General features: G+C 42.8%; 1 protein-coding gene across 10 annotated transcripts in view; it reads left to right on the plus strand.

Moving 5' to 3' along the window:
* Positions 1–23,415, plus strand: part of MGAT3 (beta-1,4-mannosyl-glycoprotein 4-beta-N-acetylglucosaminyltransferase) — a 69,194-nt gene that overhangs the window by 23,990 nt on the left and 21,789 nt on the right. The window contains exon 1 of one of the 10 annotated variants that reach the window (XM_085885121.1): positions 667–1,032. The exons of 6 other annotated variants lie outside the window; for them this stretch is intronic. The gene's annotated coding sequence lies outside the window, so the exon portion shown is untranslated. 3 more of the 10 variants (XM_085885123.1, XM_085885120.1, XM_085885122.1) reach the window with 3 other exon arrangements.

Raw genomic sequence — 23,415 nt, forward strand, 5'->3', positions numbered from 1 at the left:
TCACATCTGGTAATGGAGAAAAAAACCATCACATCTGGTAATGGAGAAAAAACCATCACATCTGGTAATGGAGAAAAAAACCATCACATCTGGTAACGGAGAAAAAACCATCACATCTGGTAATGGAGAAAAAACCATCACATCCGGTAATGGGGAAAAAACCATTACATCTGGTAATGGAGAAAAAACCATCACATCCGATAATGGGGAAAAAACCATCACATCTGGTAATGGGGAAAAAACCATTACATCTGGTAATGGAGAAAAAACCATCACATCCGATAATGGGGAAAAAACCATCACATCTGGTAATGGAGAAAAAACCATCACATCCGGTCATGGGGAAAAAAACACATCTGGTAATGGGGAAAAAAACCATCACATCTGGTAATGGCAAAAAAAACATCACATCCGGTAATGGAAAAAAAAACATCCGGTAATGGGGAAAAAAACCATCACATCCGGTAATGGCAAAAAACATCACATCCGGTAATGGGGAAAAACCCATCACATCCGGTAATGGCAAAAAAAATAACATCCGGTAATGGGGAAAAAAACCATCACATCTGGTAATGGAAAAAAAAAACATCACATCTGGTAATAGAAAAAACATCACATCCGGTAATGGCAAAAAAAAAATCACATCCGGTAATGGCAAAAAAACATCACATCCGGTAATGGAAAAAAAAACACATCCGGTAATGGAGAAAAAACATCACATCTGGTAATGGGAAAAAAAACACATCCGGTAATGGGGAAAAAACGTCAGGACATGTGTGGATTTCAGCAAGCACTTTGCTTTTTGGAATGCTCCTTTTTGATCCTTCTTCCATTGCCACCGCACCTCCTTCCGTCTTAGGCAATGTTGAGGTTCAAGTGCAGATGCTAAATCCAGGGAAACTTGCCATAGCAGTTCTGTAGCCCTAAGAAGGACTTCAGTTCTTTTACATTCTTTGGTGCAGGTGCCTCGGTGATCGCCCTGATCTTATCATCTGTCGGCTGTATCTCGTTCATGGTTAACTTGTGGCCGAGGTATGTGACTTCAGCAGCGAGAACAACGCATTTATGTCATTGTAATAGCAATCCCGAATCTTGCAACTTCTTGAAGACACTTAAGGTCGCAAAGATGGACCGCTAATGGAATATCCCGTTAATAACAAATCATCAAGGTAGACCATGACTCCTGGAATTCTAACCAGCAAATTTTCCATTGTGTGTTGGAACACAGAAGGCACTGTTGACATGCCAAATGGTAAGTGTGTGTATCTGAACAATTCCCTATGTGTGTTTATTGTGACAAATTCACGTTTTCTTACCCTACTATCCTGAACTCTAACCCTTAAAATAATCTTTCCACACACAATGTTATGGTCACTTGCTCCTAAATGCTCCCCTACATCCACCTCCTCCACCATATAGGGATCGTTACAAAAAAGGAGGTCCAACACTGCACTCCCCCTCGTGGGCTTATCTACAAACTGGGTTAAAAAGCAATCCTGGACTAAAACTAGGAAATCCTCATCTGCTCTGCCCTTCCCCTGTTCCTGCACCCAATCTGTCCCTGGCAAGTTAAAATCCCCCATAATCAATACACTTCCCTTACTACATGCCCTTTTGAATTATTCATGTACTCCTCCTCCCTCCTCTTCCTTCACACCCGGAGCCTTATAAAAGCATCCTACCAGTATCTTACTGTTTTTACAATCTCTAATCTCTACCGACACAGAATCGTCAACATTTATTCCTTCCTTAATGTCACCCCTTTTTCTTGATGCAATGCTGTCCTTTACCCAGATTTCTCCTCCTCCTCCTAGTCTCTCCTTCCTATCACACAGATATACCTTGTAGCCTTTTAATCCTGTCCTTCAGTTACTCTCTTCCTTAAACCATGTCTGACTCACTGCAACAATATCGTACTCCTCGTAATCGACTTTGGCTTCAAGTTTCCTTCCTTCCTTTGGCTTCAAACAACTTCCTTAATATTAATCCGAGAACAAGGAGTTATACATCATTTTAATGTCTTTTTCAAGTGTATATATATATATATATATATATATATATATATATATATATATATATATATATATATATATATATATATATATATATATATATATATATATATTAGTTATGTTGATCTGTTTTTTTGTTTAATTTTTAAAAATTAATTAATGGATTTATTGTTATTATTATTATTATTATTATTATTATTATTATTATTATTACTAGTACGTGCCCGTACGTGCGTGGCCGTATGTTGTAGTAATCAACAATAAACCTTTTCGATCGGCTTTATTCTCACAAAACCCATACGCATATCTACAACAACATAAATAAACATAGGGTAAGAATAACAAAATACAATAACTTGTACACATAATACTGAAGGCAAATACCACATACGCATCACATAATAACGAAGTTAAACTCCATACTCTAATACCCATTCCATTCCTCAGAGTACATTATTCCTAATATAGTATATAACATACCATTACTGTTCCAGCATGACTTTCCATGGAGTACGTGGTATACGTGTCAACACCAGCCATTGACCTTCATATACAGTGCTGCCACATCCGCCCAATTACCGTTGCAGCCAGTTACAGTATGGCACTTATTATCACAACATTCACCCCCTTCCGAGATATCTATCTCCATAAATCTAGTCTAATAGGAGGGCGAATGGTGCGACCGGATCTTCTTGGCACTGGAGGTTTATCCACAGCATCTGATTGCTGTGGAGTTGCAGGAACCATATCAGGAACGAGATCATCCCCCTCTGAGCAGGGTGCGTCTTGGGGACTACCCTGGGGAATTACATTTTCTTCAGAAGTCTGAGGTAGAATTTGGGGTTCACTCTTGGATGGGGTTCCAATTGGGGCTAAGTGTCTAACAGAGACCATAGTTTCCCTGCCATCTGGGTAGCGAATATGGGCATAGTGGGGTCCTGCTTGGAGGAGGTCGACTTCATCCACAAGGGGATCAGTTTTATTCGTGCGTACGTGACGCTTCAGCAGGACTGGCCCAGGACTGCAGAGCCAAGTTGGCATCGAGGCTCCCGAGGAAGAACGACGAGAATAGTTCAGAAGTCTTTCATGAGGGGTAGCATTGGTTGCTGTAGACAACAGTGAACGAATTGAGTGGAGAGCATCAGGCAGAACAGTCTGCCAGCATTTGATGGGTAGATTATGGGATTTTAAAGCCGTTGTGATTGCCTTCCAAATGGTACCATTGAACCTCTCCACTTGGCCATTCCCTTGAGGATTATAGCTAGTAGTTCTGCTACCAGCGATCCCCCTACTGGCAAGGAAGTCTTGTAATTCCTTGCTCATGAAGGAGGGTCCCCGGTCCAAATGAATGTAAGCCGGCATTCCGCAAATAGCGAACAGCTGACAGAGGCACTTGATAACCGTGGAAGTGGTCATGTCGGCACAAGGAAATACAAAAGGAAACCGTGAATATTCATCTACAATGTTAAGAAAATACTGATTCTTATCTGTACTCGGAAGAGGCCCCTTGAAATCTATATTGAGACGCTCAAATGGCTGAGTAGCTTTGATGAGTCGAGTCTTATCTGGTTGGTGAAACTTGGGCTTGCATTCTGCGCATATTTTACAAGATCCAACAACCTGCCGGACATCCTCCACAGAGTATGGCATATTCTTAGATTTCACAAAATGGTATAAGCGGGTAACCCCTGGGTGGCACAAGGCTTCGTGGAGGTTAAACAGTGAATGTCGATCGTGACATGCCATCCCACAATAAGACCTGGAGAATGTATCAGAGGGAATGTTTTCTCGACTAGGACGATACACAATGTCAAAATCATAGCAAGATAATTCCATCCTCCAACGCATGAACTTATCATTCTTTATCTTATTTTTATGCTGCTTATCAAACATATAGCTCACTGATCGTTGATCTGTCTTTATAGTAAAATGTCTGCCTGTCAAATACTGTCTCCAGTGGCAAACTGTTTCAATAATAGCCTGGGCCTCCTTCTCAATAGAAGCATGACGACATTCGGGTCCCTGAAGGGTTCGGGAAAAGAAGGCTACCGGACGTCTTGCCTGGGTGAGGACTGCAGCAATTGCTACATCTGAAGCATCGGTCTCAACTTCGAAGGGTACTGATTCGTCAATCGCCCTCATCACTGAACCTTCAATGTCTTGCTTAAGTTGATGGAAAGCCGCTTCTGCTTCCCTTGTCATGGGAAATGTAGTAGTGGCACACAGTGGGCGGATCTTGCTTGAGTAGTCATATATCCACTGTGAATAATAGGCAAAGAAGCCAAGGATGCGTCGGAGCGATTTCATGTCCCGAGGCACAGGCAAGTCCTGCAAGGGTCGGAGTCGTTCCGGATCCGGGCGCATTTCCCCTCCTTCCACCACATATCCAAGAATACTGAGCCTGTTAGTTGAAAAGATGCATTTGTCTTCATTGTAAGTTATATTCTTTCTCTTAGCAGCCTCAAGAAATTTCGTGAGATTAGCATCATGCTCTTCCTGAGTCATGCCGCAAATAGTAATGTTGTCTAAGTAAGCAAATGTTCCAACCAGTTCTTCTTCTTGGATGAATGAATCCACGATACGTTGGAAGCAAGCCACTCCGTTGGTGACGCCAAAGGGAACCCGAGCAAACTGATAAAGGCGTCCATAGGCCTCAAACGCGGTGTATGGCTTATCTTCATTTCTGATGGGGATTTGATGATACGCACTATGGAGGTCAATCGTACTAAAAACACGGTATTGAGCAATCTTGTTAACAGTGTCATCTATACGAGGCAGAGGATACCCGTCAAGAAGTGTAAATTTGTTGATAGTTTCTGAATAGTCCACGGCTAAGCGTTTCTTGTGAGTTTCGTTCTTAACGACAACAACCTGTGCACACCAAGAGGAGTTACTGGGCTCTATAATACCTTCCTTCAACATCCTTTGAATTTCCTTTTCAATGAATTTACGATCATCGGGAGAGTACCGGTGTGATCGAGCAGCAACAGGATAACAATCAGCTGTCAAGTTGGCAAACAGTTCTGGAGGGTCAACACACAGTGTACTGAGTCCACAGATAACAAGAGGAGGCAAACTACCTCCATATGTCAGTGTAACACTATCATGCAGTCCCTGAAAATCCTGGCCCAAAACTATATCTGAACACAGCTGAGGGAGTATGGACAGACGCACATCTTGGTAGCACCGACCGTTTACTTTGATATTGACTCGACAGAACCCTGATGTCTGAGCGGTGAAGGAAGTGGATGCCATGGAAACATTGCCTTGGGTGTGATGTACACTTAAGGAATGGCACTTAACGAGGTCGGGATGGATAAAACTTTCTGAACTACCACTATCCATAAGGCCATCCAATTCCACTCCATTGAGCGTGACCCTCACAACCGCCTTTGACAACACCCCTGGGGCAGCGGCAGAAGACACAGCCGCTAGCGTTGCCTGATCAGAGGAAGTTGCACAAGCACCAGTAGCTACTGATGAAGTACTACGGCACACCTTAGCAAAATGACCCTTTTTCTGGCACTTATGACACAGAGCCTCTCGTGCCGGACATTTTACACGTGGGTGTTTTAAAAAACCACAAAAAGAAACATTTAACACCCGTCGCAGCTATTACAGTTGTGGGTTCCACTTCACCGGTATTCTGATTGGATGAGGCAGCACCCAATGAACGGGAGGGTTGAATAACACAATAAGATTCTGAATTTCTTTGGGCTGAATCTAGAGATCTAGCCTGATCAAACATGGTAGCTAAATCTAAAGTCTTATTCTCTAATAAACGTTGTCTGATCAGTGGTGACTGCAGGCCGCTAATGAAGGCATCCCTGATGGAATCTTCGCAATGTTGAGTTGCTGTTACAGCCCCAAAGTTACACTCTTTACTTAACGTTTTCAGAGTCAGAAGGTATTCATCTAAGGACTCTCCGACCTGCTGGCGGCGAGTTGCAAGACGATGGCGTGCAAACACTTCATTAGTGGGCTTTACGTACTGTGATAGCCTCATCATAAATGGTACACTCTGATATAGTTTCGTATAGTCTTGGTGAGACAAAATTTGTAAGCAGACTCATCTTATCCAGATTATCCTGTGGTAGAGCTCCCAGGAAGTTTTCGAACGTCTTCAACCAGTGTTTCCATTCTTGTGCCGCTGTGGGTGAACTGGGATCCGAATCCAGCCTCTCTGGTCTCAGCAAACGCTCCATTCCAGTGTAGGCCTCGACGCTCTTCTGGTCCAATCCAACCAGGTAAGTTTTGTGAGAATAAATTATTGTTGTAGTAATCAACAATAAACCTTTTCAATCGGCTTTATTCTCACAAAACCCATACGCATATCTACAACAACATAAATATACATAGGGTAAGAATAACAAAATACAATAACTTGTACACATAATACTGAAGGCAAATACCACATACGCATCACATTATAACGAAGTTAAACTCCATACTCTAATACCAATTACATTCCTCAGAGTACATTATTCCTAATATAGTATATAACATACCATTACTGTTCCAGCATGACTTTCCACGGAGTACGTGGTATACGTGTCAACACCAGCCATTGACCTTCATATACAGTGCTGCCACATCCGCCCAATTACCGTTGCCGCCAATTACAGTATGGCACTTATTATCACAACACCGTACGTGCAAAAAAACAAAGAAACAAACAAACAAACAAAAAATTCAAACCGCGAGCCAGAAACAACAACCACACAGGCCGTTCCTTCGCTCTCGTAAATGACGACTGGATTGGGGCATTGTGTTTATCTATAAATGTGCATAAGAAATCGAGAAATTATTATAATACAGTAGTAAGTCATCACTATCCGGAAGTGGTGCATGCCCATACGGAATGTTCACATCATTCCACGAATTATCGCTTTCATGAAAGTAACAATTGCTGTGATACTTACACACACAGAGTTAATTAAAATCCAAATTAAAATCAAGTTTACCTCCCTGTCTTTGCTTGCCATGACATTCGCTGCCTTTGACCATTGCCACTCCTACGCCACGGTAACTAAGGCACCGATCCCCATCGTAACCGGCACGCCCGTGACGTCATCGTCGGCTGGCCGCGCACCGGCCTTCGCAGCCACGTGTCCTTTCATTGGTTGGTAAATAAATGGCCATAACTTGGGAACCACTTGTCCGATTAATCTCAAACCTTGAAAAGGCACATCCTCAGGGCCCCAGCAATATACCTGGCAAGTTTCAATTAGATCGGACCAGTGGTTGTCGAGAAACAGCAGTCGCGCGCACGCACGCACGCACGCACGCACGCACGCACACACACACACACACACACCTGTAATTATTTTACGTGCCCGTAAAAAAAAATAAAAAAAATAATAATAATAATAAATAAACCACACAGGCCGTTTCTTCGCTCTTAGAGTACCTATATATAGAGAGTAGCGATAACTCAGCTATAGGCGCCATTTTGTTTCACTCTGGATAACGCGCGATGCGTGCGCTACCGCCGTAGCAGCATGCATGAATGAAGCAATACATCAGGAGGGTGGGATACATCACTGGACATATATATTTATTCTCATGTTTTACTCGGCCAAAGATCTTGATTATAGAATCAATGGGGTTGAAAGTGATAAAATGTTAAAATGCATGTACTCATTACACGGGAAACTCAGAGTAAGTTTGCCAGAGAACGAGACATTTGGGAGAAACTCGGCCTGTGTAGGCTTATGACATGAAGTCGAGCCAAATAAAAATCTCGAGTCCATAGGCCTAAGTTGGGGCCTCAATTTGATCCATACCTGCCCCTACCCATCCCTCCCCACCTCACCCATCTTTACTTTTTTCATCTCACCACATTATCATCTCACCCATAACAAACAAAAACAACAAACACCGATACCTACATGTAATTTATCATCATAGTTACCACCCAACACGCTCTCAAACACACCAAAAAGTGACTATGCCAAAATGATTGTATCAGATTTCAAAAATATCTTAACAATTGAAATGACCCTTTTTTATGGGCAAAGAATAGTTAATTGCACAGGCCTGCTATGCAATTATTGGATGAATCTATGAAGCACGTTCATGTCAAAATGCTTATGTTAAGTATTCAACTGGTACAATCTTGTGAAGAAACAGTCCATGAAAAATCGCAGTAGGTTTGACTTGCTATTTTATTTCTGTCAACAGTGTTCCATCAATTTGCAAGATGATGAACGATAAAGAAATGCTACAAATTATAAGTACAGGTAACTCTGCTTAACTTGAATCTCTTGGGACCACAGAAATCTGTTCGACGTAGAACAAATCTGCCTCACAGAAGGTAAATAACACGTCTTGCATAATACGGTTTCAAAATTTGTTTAAACTTGTGCGATTATTCGACTTAATAAGGCTGACTTACATGCATGCAGAGTTACCTGTATTGTTCATACACTGCAGGCATTTTCAAATTCAAGTGTATAAATACGTAATATCATGATTAGTTATATATTAGTGTTTACAGCAAAATTAATTTTGGTGAAATATTAACAACTTGACAGCAAGTTTTCAAGACAATACTACATGATTGATGATTCTGAACAAAAATGGAAATACACCAAATGAAAGTATGAAGGTCAGAGATTGTAGGCTAGATTTTTTTTTATGAAACCCCATCTAATGTGTTGCCATGGTAACCAAATAAACAGACAATTCATTACAAATTGTGTATTTTCATAAGAATGTGCAATTAAGTGATAAATATGTAAATTAATTGGGTTGCTAAATAATGATTGCCCATATTGTTAGCTTTCTAGATGCCAACATCCCAGACTACCATTGATCCTTACTGGGGTTATGATAATAAATAAGATCAACGGCATGCATAAAGAGGGCCCCCAAATTTAAAGCATTTCATTTTTGGGGCAGGCGTGGGGGCAGTGGTTCTATAGGTAATTTTTTGTTCCAATTTAATCATACAGGCTATAAATCAAATAAATCAATAATAATATCAATTGCTGCTATGATTGATATAATTCTTATTACAATAATCTTTACCATGGTAACACATTCAACGCATATACAGTAAGACTTATATACCATACATGTCAATGTCCATATGTGTACATTATTTTGCCCTTTTTTTAGTCTAAAACTTGACTGGTTTTTGGTCAACATAAGAAATAGACAAATACCAAAATTGTTCATCAAATTACTTATCAAAACAACGAATTTTCTCTTCTTTCCATAGATAACAACTTCTAAAAGCTTAGATGTCCTTGAAAGTTTATATGGGTCACATGATGACATGCTTCCAATACCGGGAGCCGTGCCTAAAGGCACTGTCGACGGCTAAAAGCTTAAATGCAGAAATTGAAAACGAAAGAACTTCTTATCTTTGAATCTTATCATTCGTTCACATGCATCTATCTCTAATGTAAATGGATTATAACAAAGGCAACTTCATGTTACACAATACATTGGACAAACCAGCACATTATTCTGAATAAGCATTCGTTTGATTATAAATGAAATAGTTTGAATAACAAAGTTGGCATATTAAATGCATATCTTTTGTTATAAGTTTTCTAAATCAGTGTGCCTTGTCACTTCATAGGCCATAGGGTGAGGCCGAAAAAGACGCTTTAAAAGTGGGTTTCGTTCCGAAACTCGGTAAACAAAATATCTGAACAGCATCGTGTAAACAAATAATCAAAGAGGCTACAGGAAAAAGTTCTCCTAAAACTATCCTGTTGTATTCTGGTATTTTTGGGAAAACGGCGAACTATTTTGTCAATGAGGAGACACGATGTGTACACCTTGCCATGTACGAAATTCGTCCGCGAAAACCCACGTGATGTATGCTATCCATTATCCAATCATAGCGGAAGATAATAAGAAAGCTACTTCTATGTATCCAATCCGAAGATTGCAAAATTTTATTCTTTGCTTTTAAGCTAACTTAAAATGGTCCGGACTTCCCCTTTAAGCAGGATGACTCAATACTACTTCCTTTATTTTACTTCACTTTTGTTGCTAGCTTCCTCATGGCCATGCTCTTACTGCCCAGTTCATCAAACTTCTTCGATGATTCTTTCTTGCGGCTGCTTGTTTTTTTCTTGCAGAAGAAATGTAGCCGCGATGTGATGAATTTACCAAGAAGTTTCTTCTTAATGTTGTGGCACTCAGCAAACTTCACATCTTCTGTGAGCTCTTGCACTCGTTCAAGAAGCACATCTTTCATATTTTTTTCATCCATGAGCTTGTCTTCAGCTTTGCGAAACATTGCCTCAACAGTCAATATCATCTTGAATGTCTTGTCTGAAACATGAAAGAAGCATCCAGTTCTGAACTCTTTGAGCAAGGAGAGCTGTGCATCAGGATGTACGTATTTGGTTTCTTCAGCTGCCAACTCACTGATGCAAGTATCGCAAGTAGTCTCGTTCTTCTTAACACTAGAAACGCAAGCGCCGGCAAGGTTGTAAAGGCTCGCCCGCTCTGCTGGAGGAAGACAACTGACATCGGGATTGTCTGACAGAATGATGCCCGAGACTTTAACATCCTCTGGGACCTGCACGTCCTGTTTCAGAAAATCAGCGAGAAATTCACCGTCATCTTGACTGTAACTCCCTGAACGTGGCAGTGTAAGGAACTGGGCTGAACTTATGAGTTTCAGGGCAAACTTGAATTCTAGTGGGGATGGAATCGGCTTCCTCAGACGAACGACAGAAAACAGATTTTCTAAACAATCTTGCGTCAGTCTACTGGTAAGAAGGTACTTGTGACCCACATCCAGAAGGTCCTCGGCCAAGGTAAGAACTGATGTAGTACTCAAGATGACCCCAGTTTGACATGGTTTCCAGTCACCTTTACTTATCTTTATCCCCTTGAACAAAGCTATGACATCATGAAGGAATGACCGAGTTTCCCTGTATTTATCTGGCTTCATCTTGCTAAGAGCCATAACAGGATGACGGCTTGTCATAATCTCGAACCAGTGATTCATCATTTCAATGAACCAAGCTGCAGTACGATGCTCTGCACCTCTGTTCTCTTTGTCTGCAAGGTAGATGAGGGCACTGCTCACATCATGGCTGATCACGTGTGTTGCGTTGGACACTTTCATTTTCTCGAAATGAGAAGGTGCAAGTTTGGCCTTGGTAAGCTTTGGTGCCAGCTTCAACTCATGGTGCTCTTGGAAGCATGCAAGGTCTCGAAGGGGGTAATCACTTACAATGTCTGAGCAAAGCTGATGGCGCTCTACAGTGTCTTTGGACAGAACAAAATTCTGCCCACTTACTAGAGCTGACTTGATGTTCTTGAACAGATGAGGAACATCGGCCAGAAAGTACAGCCATCCTTCTGTTTCACATGGGTGTGGGATTCTGTGAACCGTCTTACAATGCTTACTGCATATTATCCCAAAGGACTTCCACATAGCCCGATTGGCGCTACCCATATCACTAGTTACTGCTTGCACATTCAGGCCGATGTCTGATGCATGACTGATGATGTCCAAAATGATGTCCTTGAAGACGGTTCCATCTGTTGAGCCACTTGTAAAATGATAACCGACTGTTTGCTTCCAGCGAGAAGTAACTCCTCCAAGCATAAATACCAGCGCATGGTCAGCACTGCCAAAGTGTCTTGGCAATGTCACATCACCTACAAGCTCACCACTACTGACATCATACTCAACCTTTTGTGTTAGTGACATCTCGTCTAGTGTAAGACAGCAAAGTCGTTCTTCTTTAGTCAGACCATAAACTTTCAGCTTGAGCAATTCAAAGACATGCGTCAATACACCTGGCTGAAAAGAAATATTCTGCAACCTCCTCTGAAGCATACGTTCCGATGGTAGTGGGTAACCCTGCTTCAATAGCACTTTATAGCCTGAAGATCCACATGAAAATCTTAGCAGTAAAGCCTTTCTCACTGTCGTTGGTGACCACTGTACCCCATTCATGGAACGTCTCGACATAGCGTGTAGCTGGTCTTTTCCGAAGATTCTTGCTGTTCGTGATTCTTGCTTGAGTTTTGCTTTTTGAATTGCCCGATACCGTTTCTTTGTCTGACGAAGTTGAGCCTTCAATGCCTTAATCTTCCTTTGCATTTTGATTCTGGGTTTAGATGTACTTGGTGGAACACTCGTTGTTGGTCCACTGTTTTCGTCTTCTGTGGCAGTGTCTTCAACTGAAAAAAAAATGACAAAGGAAAGAATACAAAATATCTAATTTGTACCCTTCATCTTGAGAAAAACATATGCAAGTTATATTATCCGTTTTCTAAATCACAATGGTAACACGATGAATCAGTCTACATACTGTAAATCCCAGTGTGTAAACCGCCCCCTGTGTATAAACCGCACCCCAACTTTTGACTTAAAAAAAAATGTGGGTAAACGGGTTGTGTCAGTGAAAATGTACCATGGAATATAAGAAGACTATTTTTGGAAAAATCTGCATATCGAACTTGTAGATTACAACACACACTACCATTGCGCAAATTTTTGCGGTGATTGCGCGATCCGCGGCTGAGGGGTGAAGGCTTTAAGCTCCCACCCCCCCCCCCCCCACACACAATTTTATTAACTACCAAAACACCAAAGTCTTTTTAGGGTTAAATAACTACAGACTTAGTTCAAAGAAAATGATTCATAACTTCAGTTTACATACCTGAACTTGAAGTTGATGTTGTTTTGTCTGCTGGGTTAACAGAGTATGCATGGTCTAAAGCAATGCATGATTTCTTGGTAGCACTAGCAGTATTTGGTGTACAGGAAAGGTGTTTTAGAGGCCTCCTGGGTTTTGGCACACTGCGATGACAGAATATGGTTGGTACTGCCTGCCACTTCAGTTTTTTCTTCCCATCTACTCTCTTGTTTTCAAACTGGGACTCATCAAAGTGAACCTGCAGAAGAAAAGATACAATATTTCTAATCTTGAATATTTCTTAGTCCTAATAATAAATTATAGAAGAAGAAAACATTATTATAACAAAATAGAATAGTTCTCAAAATTCATTTCTAAGATCTAGTTTACACATTTCATCATTGTATGCTACTCTCTACTATGCTGCTAGATTAGAAAAATAACTGTATTCTAACTTAAGATTGGTACTTGTCGAGTCACGGCATGCACCATTTTCACTATACACCAAGATAGTAATGGGCCTATGAAAGTATGAGTGGAAATTTGAAGCCAAATTTGACATTTTGGACCAACTTTGAGTTTGAACCAAAAATAAAAATGCTGCAAAAGTTCTAGATCTACTACTAGTAGATCTAGACTCTATTAGTTTTTGAGACCCACGGCCAACGTTGATGAATGACCTTCAAACACAATTTCACAACATATGAAGGAATGTTTTTTGAATTATTTTTATGTATTACAAAGAATTGGATTTTCATAACAATGTCATAATGATTAATAATAATGGCATTCCAATGAATAAGGTGCGCAGACACAGTCACTTCCTTCATACATACGCTGATATTAATACATGGGACTGATACAGCCCTTCTCTTACCTCGCACAATCATGATGAAGAAGTAGGCTTCCATCCCACTCTGCTCACTTTTTGCTCCCATATCTTCCGTCTTTTTGCATCTGTTGGAAACCTATACATCCTGTACCCCTTCTCAGATTTGTTGCTGCACCCAAAGGCGCAACAACCCGTCATTTTGACTAATAAAGTTTCACTCAGTTTCAAACTCGGTCTCTCCGAGCTCACTCGGTGAAGATCTGGATTCGATGCGTAGCTTGGCGCTAGAGTGTGAAACAAAATGGCGCCCATGTGTCACGTGACCATCAAATTCTGGTCCCCCTATGTCGCTACTCTCTATATATAGGTACTCTATTCGCTCTCACGTGCCCGTACGTGCATGACCCGGAAGTTCGATATTATTCGCAATTACGATTATTTGCAATTTATTTTTAATACCCAATTATTCAATTAGCGCCAACGTATTTTACCTTTTTGCAATGTCGTGGCAAGGAAAAAACAAAAAGAGAAGAGAAGAGAGAGAAAAAAATTTACTTCCTGGTTCGGAGCATACCAGCACTCTGATGTTCCCGAAATTTATACACCGTCTAATGTGAAAACGATCATAACTTGGGCCATTGTGTTTATCTATAAATGCGCATAAGAAATCGAGAAATTATTAGAATACACGAAGTCATCACTCTCCGGAAGCCCGTACGTTGTAACCCGTAATGGGGAACGCGGTTGAGCTTCCCTTCCCCATCGGCCACGCCCACGCAACAACGTGTCTTCCCATTGGTTGGTAAATAAATGGCCATAACTTGGGAAGCACTTGTCCGATTAATATCAAACCTTGAAAAGGCACATCCTCAGGTCCCCAGCAATATACATGGCAAGTTTCAATTAGATCGGACCAGAGGTTGTCGAGAAACAGCGGTCACACACACACACACACACACACACACACACACACACACACACACACACACACACACACACACACACACACACACACACAGACACACACACACACACACACACACACACACACACACACACACACACACACACACACACACACACACACACACACACACACACACACACACACACACACACACACACACACACAGAGATTGCTGGAATTATAGATAGATAGATTTTTTTAAATTAAATAATCTCCTTGGCGTTGGTACTCTGCTTGCTCTGTTGGGAGGTCGGCTCTTCTCTCCTGACGGTGTTTTATCTTATTATTGTGCTTCCGACCCTGCTGTACTTACTCCCCACCTTTTCAATCCTATTTATTCCCAACCCTTGTATTGTTCTTGTGTTCCGAGTGAGTGAGTGAGTGAGTGAGTGAGTGAGTGAGTGAGTGAGTGAGTGAGTGAGTGAGTGAGTGAGTGAGAGTGTGAGTGAGAGTGAGAGTGAGTGACCACGGAGCACGAAGGCCCTGGTTTTCCCCTTGGTCGTTTCACCACGTTCACCATCACCATCACCTCCCTCTCTAAACCCGGTACTGCACTTGTTTTAAAGACTTTCGCTTTTATTTTCGTATCTTTGAAATGTTTTTTTTTTGTTCGTTACTTTATGATTTTTTTTAATTTTTATTTTCTGCATGATGTTAAGCTCTTCAGGCCTTGTGAGGCCGTGACGGTGTGTATTTGTTTTCGAAACATGGCGGCTGATCGTTCCCACGTTTGCTCCGTTCATGATATGGCTTTAGCATGTGTTCCGGTGTTCACGACCGTACTGACGTAATCGGGGTCGAAAAGGTACGTGTTTCAATGACTAAGACCAAGAGAGTACTGTAATCATTTTTTGTGTCCGACAAGGCAACGTTTTCTCAAATGATGCAACAAGGTTTGTCGTGAGACACCAGGCATTTCGTTATGTACTTCTGGTCTATCTATCTATCCATCATGGGTGAAATGAATGCGAGGGAAAAACCTTCGGAGTGTCGGCTTTATTTCACTTGATTGAAGCTGATTCTACAGACACATAAAGGAATACATGTGCAGTCGATCTCCGCAAAATAAATCAGCAATGAGCCAGCATAAGCACGGAGTCCGGTATACTCTCAATTCTCACCATTCAACGAGCACCATGTGAACCACCGCCGGAAATGACAATGCCCCAGGGACAATCCCCCCCCCCGACCGCGCGGCATCACGGTTTTAACTGTCTCGTGTGCGAGCCGCGTGACATGTGATCACGCGTCACATCCTTCAATTCATCACAATGGGGAACTCGTTGTAACAGCGGTTGATAAAAAAATATTTCCAAAAAAAAAAAAACCACAAAAACAAACATAGCTCCAGCGAACTACACCGCTGAGGTTGTTTGCATTGATCAAATTCTCCCGAAGATTACTTCACTGAATCGGGAATTTATTTTTAAAGCAACCCGATTTGAACGATACTTGATACTGCACACCGCAGGAGAATGGTGAGTAAAGGGGCCCTAAAATCTTTGCGCTATGGTGTACCGTTTTGGCTGTATTTTGGGAACATACATACATACATACATACATACATACATACATACATACATACATACATACATACATACATAAAGCCTGGTGTGTTGGCGCAGTGGTTAGGGCAATGGCTTGGGATCCAAAAGGTCCTGAGTTCAAGCCCTGTTGGGCCACTGAATTAATACACCAGGGGGTTGACTCAGCCTGTCATCCTTCCGAGGTCGGCGAAATGAGTACCAGTGTACTGGGCCGGTGTATACCCCGGCTAAAATAGGTGTACCAATATCCCTGTGTCGTAAGAGGCGACCAGGGTTGTGTCAGGAAGGGCATCCGGCGTAAAACATGTGCCAAATCACTATGCAGATCATACGGATGATCCGCTGTGGCGACCCCTAACGAGAGAGAGAGAGAGATAGAGAGATAGAGAGATAGAGAGATAGAGAGATAGAGAGAGACAGAGAGAGAGAGAGAGACAGAGAGACAGAGAGACAGAGAGACAGAGAGACAGACAGAGAGACAGACAGAGAGACAGACAGAGAGACAGACAGAGAGATAGAGAGATAGAGAGATAGAGAGATAGAGAGATAGAGAGATAGAGAGATAGAGAGATAGAGAGATAGAGAGATAGAGAGATAGAGAGATAGAGATAGAGAGATAGAGATACAGAGACAGAGAGACAGAGAGACAGACAGAGAGACAGAGAGACAGACAGAGAGACAGACAGAGAGACAGACAGAGAGACAGAGAGAGAGACAGAGAGAAAACAGATAGTGGTCCCAAGAAAGTTATTCCATTATTATACATGTAGATAGTTCCTTTCCTTTTGTTTCGCGGGACAATAAGGGAGTGCGTTGCAATGATCTCATCGCTAGGTTTGCTTAAATCATTTTCTCCTTCATTTCGTCCCTACTCTTCTTTTTGTCTGATTATTCCTGAGGTAAATCAGCCACGTGCGCCTTCGCTGTAAGGTGGGGCCTCATGGAGGCCAGCGTGTGCAGCGCCGCTGTGAGGGAACTGCTGCACAGAGATCCTCGTTTCCGGGCGAGCCCTAAACCCAACCTGTGCAGCGAGTCATATAGTGCGCTTTGCATTGTGGGATTATCGACTCGAGCTTCCGATGATCTGGGGAAGATTGCCGGTTGTATTAAAAAGGCATGCGAATAAATACCTCTTAAGATGCCGCACGAACGGTGTTTTTCACAACACAGGAAACACAGCCAGTACGACACCCACGCTGCACAAAACGCGTACGGAGGCCGATAAAGACGACTCCACGCCATGTTGGGCGGGATATGAGTGTGCGGAGTAGAAGCGGCTTGTTCCTTTTCAACCTCAATATCCGACACATATTGGTGTTCGCCCCGCGCACACGCTAACTGAGTCGTGCGAACGCGAGCGCTAGTTATGTGCGTAATGGCCAAACCGCACGTGCTGTATGGAATGTGCTCGAGGGCAGACACGTACGCCGCTGGCAAAACGTGCATGGATTTATCCATAATTATGTACCTTCGGTCCTCGCTGGTAGCAGCGGATTCTCCACGGATGGTGAACGTCTTTTCGTCTCTACGGCCAGCAAAGCTGCGATCGAGCCGGGGAATGTACAGTGCGGGCCACGATGGCGCACACAGAGCAAGCGCGTTGATCGACGCTGGTCGAACGCCCGAGCGGGCATGCGTGACCCTCGACCGGTCACCCGGGCACGGCCGGGGGTTTTTGCGGGGCGGTTCGCATGCCAATTTCAGTGTGGGCGATTCGTGTCATGTCGTGGGGTCGGAGCGAAATATGTTCACTGTCTGGGATGGCCTTGCTGGAAACGAAGTGAGGCGGTTTCCGGCCCAAGTTAGTGGGCCACATGAGGGGTCGGGCCAATCGGAGCGCCCAATTCAGGTGATGACGTTTCGATTTGGGGTGGCCCCTCCCCCCGCGTGGCATGTCCTATAAAGGTCGGAGCAGTCCCTCCGCATTTCTCTCTCTCTTTCTCTTTTTTCCGCCTCTCTCCCACTCTCGCCTCGCCCTCGTCGACACCGCCACAACCCGCCTCCTGCTGTCTAGACTCCACCTCCTCATCTCCACCCACACGACGTTGACCCCACCCGCCTACCTGGACCCGCCTACCACTCCATTCTCGCACTCTGGACTCCGCCCCTTCTCCACTCAAGCACCTCTTTCACGAACAAGGTCTCCAGACATGTGGCTGAAGCCAGAGACGACACGCCCATTGTCGGGTACCGCACCACAGAGCACCCCCCCCCCCCGAAACGTATTGGTGGCACGTCGTGCTATCAAGCACAAAGGTACCAAGATCATAGCCTCAACTCCTTTCCCTTCCTGGTTAAAAACTTTCTCTTCATCGGGTTTTCTGTGTCTGTGTGTGTGTCCTGGCGCCTGACTGCTTAAGTAAGACTGCAGAAGATTGTTATTATTCGTATTGTTATTATTTTTGTGTTGTCTGCTCTGTGTCCCCTTTTGTAAGTTGCCTGTTTATTTGCTGCACCACACCTCTCTCCCCTATCCCTGCACAACACACCCCAATAAATCCTGATCGTGCCACATACCTTTCCTCGCCAATTGTTGATAAATTATTATTAGAAATGTTCGCTGCTCGTTTTTGTCTTCTCTTCCATTGATCCAGCATGGTCCGAATCCTAGTTTAGCCGGGACTTTATTCCCAACGATCCGTTCCTTTTAGCCGGTACGTCCTTGGCAGTGTCACTCGGATGCATCCGATCCGGTAGAGTGATCCGGTTCGGACAAGGCATACCGATGGCGTGTTTCCTGGTAATTTAATCACGTGATTAATTAGGTAACCCGATTAACCCATAGACGGGAGTCACGGTCACGCGGTTGAGTTATTGGTGTCCACGGTCGGTTAAGCGACCCGCCGCGTCACGGAATTATCCGTGTGCGACGGCCTACAATTCCGGGGAGTCTGGTGGGAACCGAGATAGCTTCCCCCACCTCGTGGTCTTCTCACCCGACCCCCGGCCCACAACAATCCATACATACGTACGTACATATATACAAGATGAGAGTTTAAGTAATATATAGAAAAGTATGGGCTCGCCTTCAACTCCATGCAGAAAAATTACTAAAACTAGTAATTTTAGTAATTTCCATGCAGAACTCCACGCAGAACTCCATGCAGAAAAATTACTAAAAATAAAAAAATAAAAAATACCAAAACTAGTAAAACAACGGGGGCTATGACATTTTGTCTTTTTTTTTTTTTTTACTTTTTCAAACACTTAATTGGAAATACTCCAAAATATCTCTTGCCACGCAATTCAAAATACAAAACTACACTGGAAAACATGGGGACAGGAATACTGCATTGTTTTTTTTTGGGGGGGGGGGGTTACTTTTAATACCATCTACCTGGAGCAGTGTTACACATTTACAAAGAGAATGTGCATCTCCCCTCGCCCCCATAAGAACACTGGCAAAAAGAAAAAGAAAAAACACCCCCGTACACGAATTGGGGTCATGCTGATCCGATGTCGCAAGTCTGGGGGTAATCAGCCCAGAACTGTCGGATGAGTAGTACGACAAACACACCCACAAGCACCATTTTGTGAATTGTAGTAAGGATTTACTCTATATATGCAAATTAGGATGCAACTAATCAGCTAATTAACTTTTTAACCCTTGAAAGTCAATTTTCGTTGCATTATTTTAAATGCCTGGTGAGACTTTATGGTTGACAGAGATTGTTTCTTTTTATACCAAAGATATGTTTTTAAATGAAGAATTGATCGTTCTTTTGGAGTATTTTTTTTTTGCAAGCTTGTATTTGGTGTTGCTATTTTGATGACTGACAATGTCAACTTGGCAAGTGGCGCTGTCCTGGCTGTTAAGATTGGAATGCGGTCCAACCTGTGAGTACTCTGTTTATGCCACAGAACAACCTCCCAGCACCGCCGAACGATTAATGACTCTCGATTCAACCCCCTCCTTCCCAAATGTAGTGACAACCATTATGATATTTTCTCTGGCTCATTTTTCATATAATTGCCTGAGAATCACATTTGGAGTCTCTTCATTTGCTAGTTTGCAAGTTCGGTGTAAACTTTATCAAACCTGTGTAAAAACCATTCGGCGCTTTTGGTACTTGACAAACTAATAAGTGGCAAGCTTATCTGCCTTTACAAATTCCATTCCAACCGAATCAGAAGGTGTTTTTCCACAAGCTCATTCACCCAAAAAACTTCTGATTATTCTTGGAGACTGGTACATTGGGTGATCCCTACTAATCACTTTTATGTCTCTGCTGACGAAGTTGCCAGTGGCATTGTTTTCGGGTTGTCCGTCCGTCCGTCCGTACATATGTCCGTCTATGCTAATTTTTCTCTTTTCACTGCAACTGCTTGTTGGATTGACACAAATTTTTCACCATTGATGCATCTACTCACGTAGAATGTTTTAATCATAATTATGACGTTATAGGTCACGTGGTGTGGCAGCCATGTTGGAAAAAAGGAAAAACTTTGGACATTTGTATCTCCAAAACTGCTCCATGAAAAAAATGGAAACTTAGAACACATGAAGTACTCCCCATGGGAAACGACTGATTTTTTTATCCCCCGCCATGTGGCGGAAGGGGGATATTGTTGTTACCCAGGTCATCCGGCTGGCTGGGCGTCAACATTTATAGCTGTGAGTGCGAAAACTCATAAACTGTTTGCCATATCGATTTTAAATTTGGGTCACACATGCACCACCTGAAAAGGAAGAACCGTATTGATTTTGGGCGTGGCCGGATCCAAGATGGCCAACTGGGGCGGCCATCTTGAAAAAAAGTTTTTGTAATAAATGGAAAACCGCTTATCTGATTTCAATTATTTTTCAATGGCGGGGGATTCCCCATCTCTGATGGTATATTTTGTTGTTGTTGTCATAGGTGGCTTCGTTATGATGTTATAATGGCATACGTCAAACGCTTTATCCAACCAGTATGAAAATTTGAGGGTCGTCTTGGGCTAATTTGGAAGTGGAGAGAAAAAACAAATGATATCATCAGTCATGTGGTTTAGCAGCCATATTGCTTTTAACATAAAAACCTTTAAAAATCTTCTACTCCAAATGGCTGAACATATCGAGGCGAAACTTTACAGATATGATTGCCTGTTCGTGAGGAACAAAAAGTTATCCACCTATGACGTCAATGGTCACATGGTTTGGCAGCTATAATTTTTTTGGAAGAATAAACCTTTAAAAATCCCCAGAACGGTTTGACAGATCGAGGAGAAACGTCACCCACATGTTCCCCAAGCATTGGGGATACCCGGGTATTCATGAATAATTTGTAGGTCACATGGTCTGGCAGCCATATTGGATTGAAGAAAAATCTTTCTTTTTTTTCTCTTGAACCGCTTCATCAATCGACATTAAATGCCATCGTTATGATCTATTAGTGATGGGGAATATATGCTTTAAATTTCAATCTGATCAGACACATGGTCTGACAGCCAGAATTATTTAACATTTTGAATCTTGGTTTAGGGATTTTAATCAAACTTGGTACAAGCATGTATTTTATCCACATTGGTTAAGACCGACCTGGATGGATAGCCAAACAGTTCTACCTTGGAGGCGAACAAATGATCCTTGTAGATTATAGCACGTGCGGGAAGGAAGTGCGGCAAAGGCACGTAGCAGACAGAAGTACAGCACAAGGGTTTATACTCGAACCCACACCAAATAGACAACACAAGCAAAGTTAATAAATATGGGTTTCATAAACAGAAATCAAATGCTTATAATGGAAATAAATCAAAACGGGATAGTAATGAAACTTAAGATAACCTACATTCCTATTTGAGGCACCTGCACACAGACTTTAATACAGACAAGGGGATAGAATAAAGAAAAGAAAAATCCCCCCTTTCTCCCAGGACTTAGCTGTGTGCCAAGAGATGACTTTCTAAAGCTTGCGTTCGCCAAACCGTGTTGCACCCAAAATGGCGCCAAGTCACGCTTTCGGCATGAAGCATATGGGAGGTAGTTCGGGCGGTGATATTCAACACCATAGCTCAGAAACCGCTGTGCAGCTAGTTTTCACGATCGCACTTGCCGACGCCACTCCTCTGCAAAGTGGTGCTGCCTTCTTTCCCGATGGCACAACACGAAGCTTCTAGGCGTGGTCTCACATGACCCAGCTGAACAATTAATGGCTAGCGTCTTGCTCCAGAACGCAGGCAAATCCGCATCAGCAAGAACATGAGACTTGTGCAGCCTTCTTAATTATGTCGTGAGGAAGCCAGAAAAAAAAGAGACCTCCCTCTCCTAGTGCATACCTCACAGAACCTCCCTTCCCGCTCCGGCTTGTGTCCTGATTGCCGATTCTGACTCGATCCTCTCCTCACTTCCCTCAGACGTCACTCCATCCATCATCCACCCCAGGGGCATGGTCTCACTAGTTGTCATTCCTGGAGGTGGGGTTTTGCCTGTTTGGAAATATCTGGCTCAGTTGTTGTTTTAAGAACATTATTCTTTTTTTATCGCCTGTCTTGAAATGCAAAAACATAGGAAAAAGTCACAGGGGGAAATCACATACTGGGAGCAATTAGCCTTAGACCCTACCTAATTTAACACAGCACCCCCCTGTGTGATGACACAACACTTAAACTCAAAGTTTCCCTACTTGAGTTACATTGAAATGTCTCCTACACGTCCACGGGCCATGCTACTCGATAAAATTCGACCTTTACTCTGAAGTTCCTCCATCTACCCCACAAACATAACAGAATTATGATGTAATAATGTGGGTGGAGGCATATTTTGTGATGTCATGATGTCAAAGAGTGCCCTTCCAGTTTACATATGAGGCGCCGCGAGGAGGAGTGATGTAAGGGACACATTGGCCATTTTGGAGTTAATGCCATATAGCACTATTTTAACCCTTACCCTATCATCCGAGCCCATCATCATCATATCATTAAACCAGAGAGTTGGTGTCAAAGCCACCCAATGCTCGCCTGTTTATACATTTATCGTTTTTAAAAGACTAGTCTAATAATTAATATTTTTTTATAAAGCATTGCAGTGAAGTCTGATCCAAAGAATTTTAAAGCAATATATGTATTTGTATATTGTAATCAGTAACCGGGCGTAGTGGCGTGCGCCTGTAATCCGGCTACTCGGAGGCTTGGGTTGGAGGATCGCTTGAGGACGGGGGCTCTGCACTGGGCAGGGTGTAGAGCAGCCCGGAATCATGGCGAAACCCAAATCCTGATCCCTGTGTCGTAAGAGGCGACCAGGGTTGCGTCAGGAAGGGCATCCGGCGTAAAACCTGTGCCAAATCAGTATGCGGATCATAACGGATGATCCGCTGTGGCGACCCCTAACGGGAGCAGCCGAAAGATGAACAACAACATATTGTAATCAGTAACAAGAGCGCAAGAGAGCACAATATATGCCAGAACAAGAAGGTATATACAGAATTGTGCTACTACATGGAAAACAGCATCCTAG

This window comes from Eptatretus burgeri, chromosome 6 (assembly GCF_056783735.1).
Source record: "Eptatretus burgeri isolate ZD-2024b chromosome 6, Ebu_testis_v1, whole genome shotgun sequence".
Taxonomy (NCBI): Eukaryota; Metazoa; Chordata; class Myxini; order Myxiniformes; family Myxinidae; genus Eptatretus; species Eptatretus burgeri.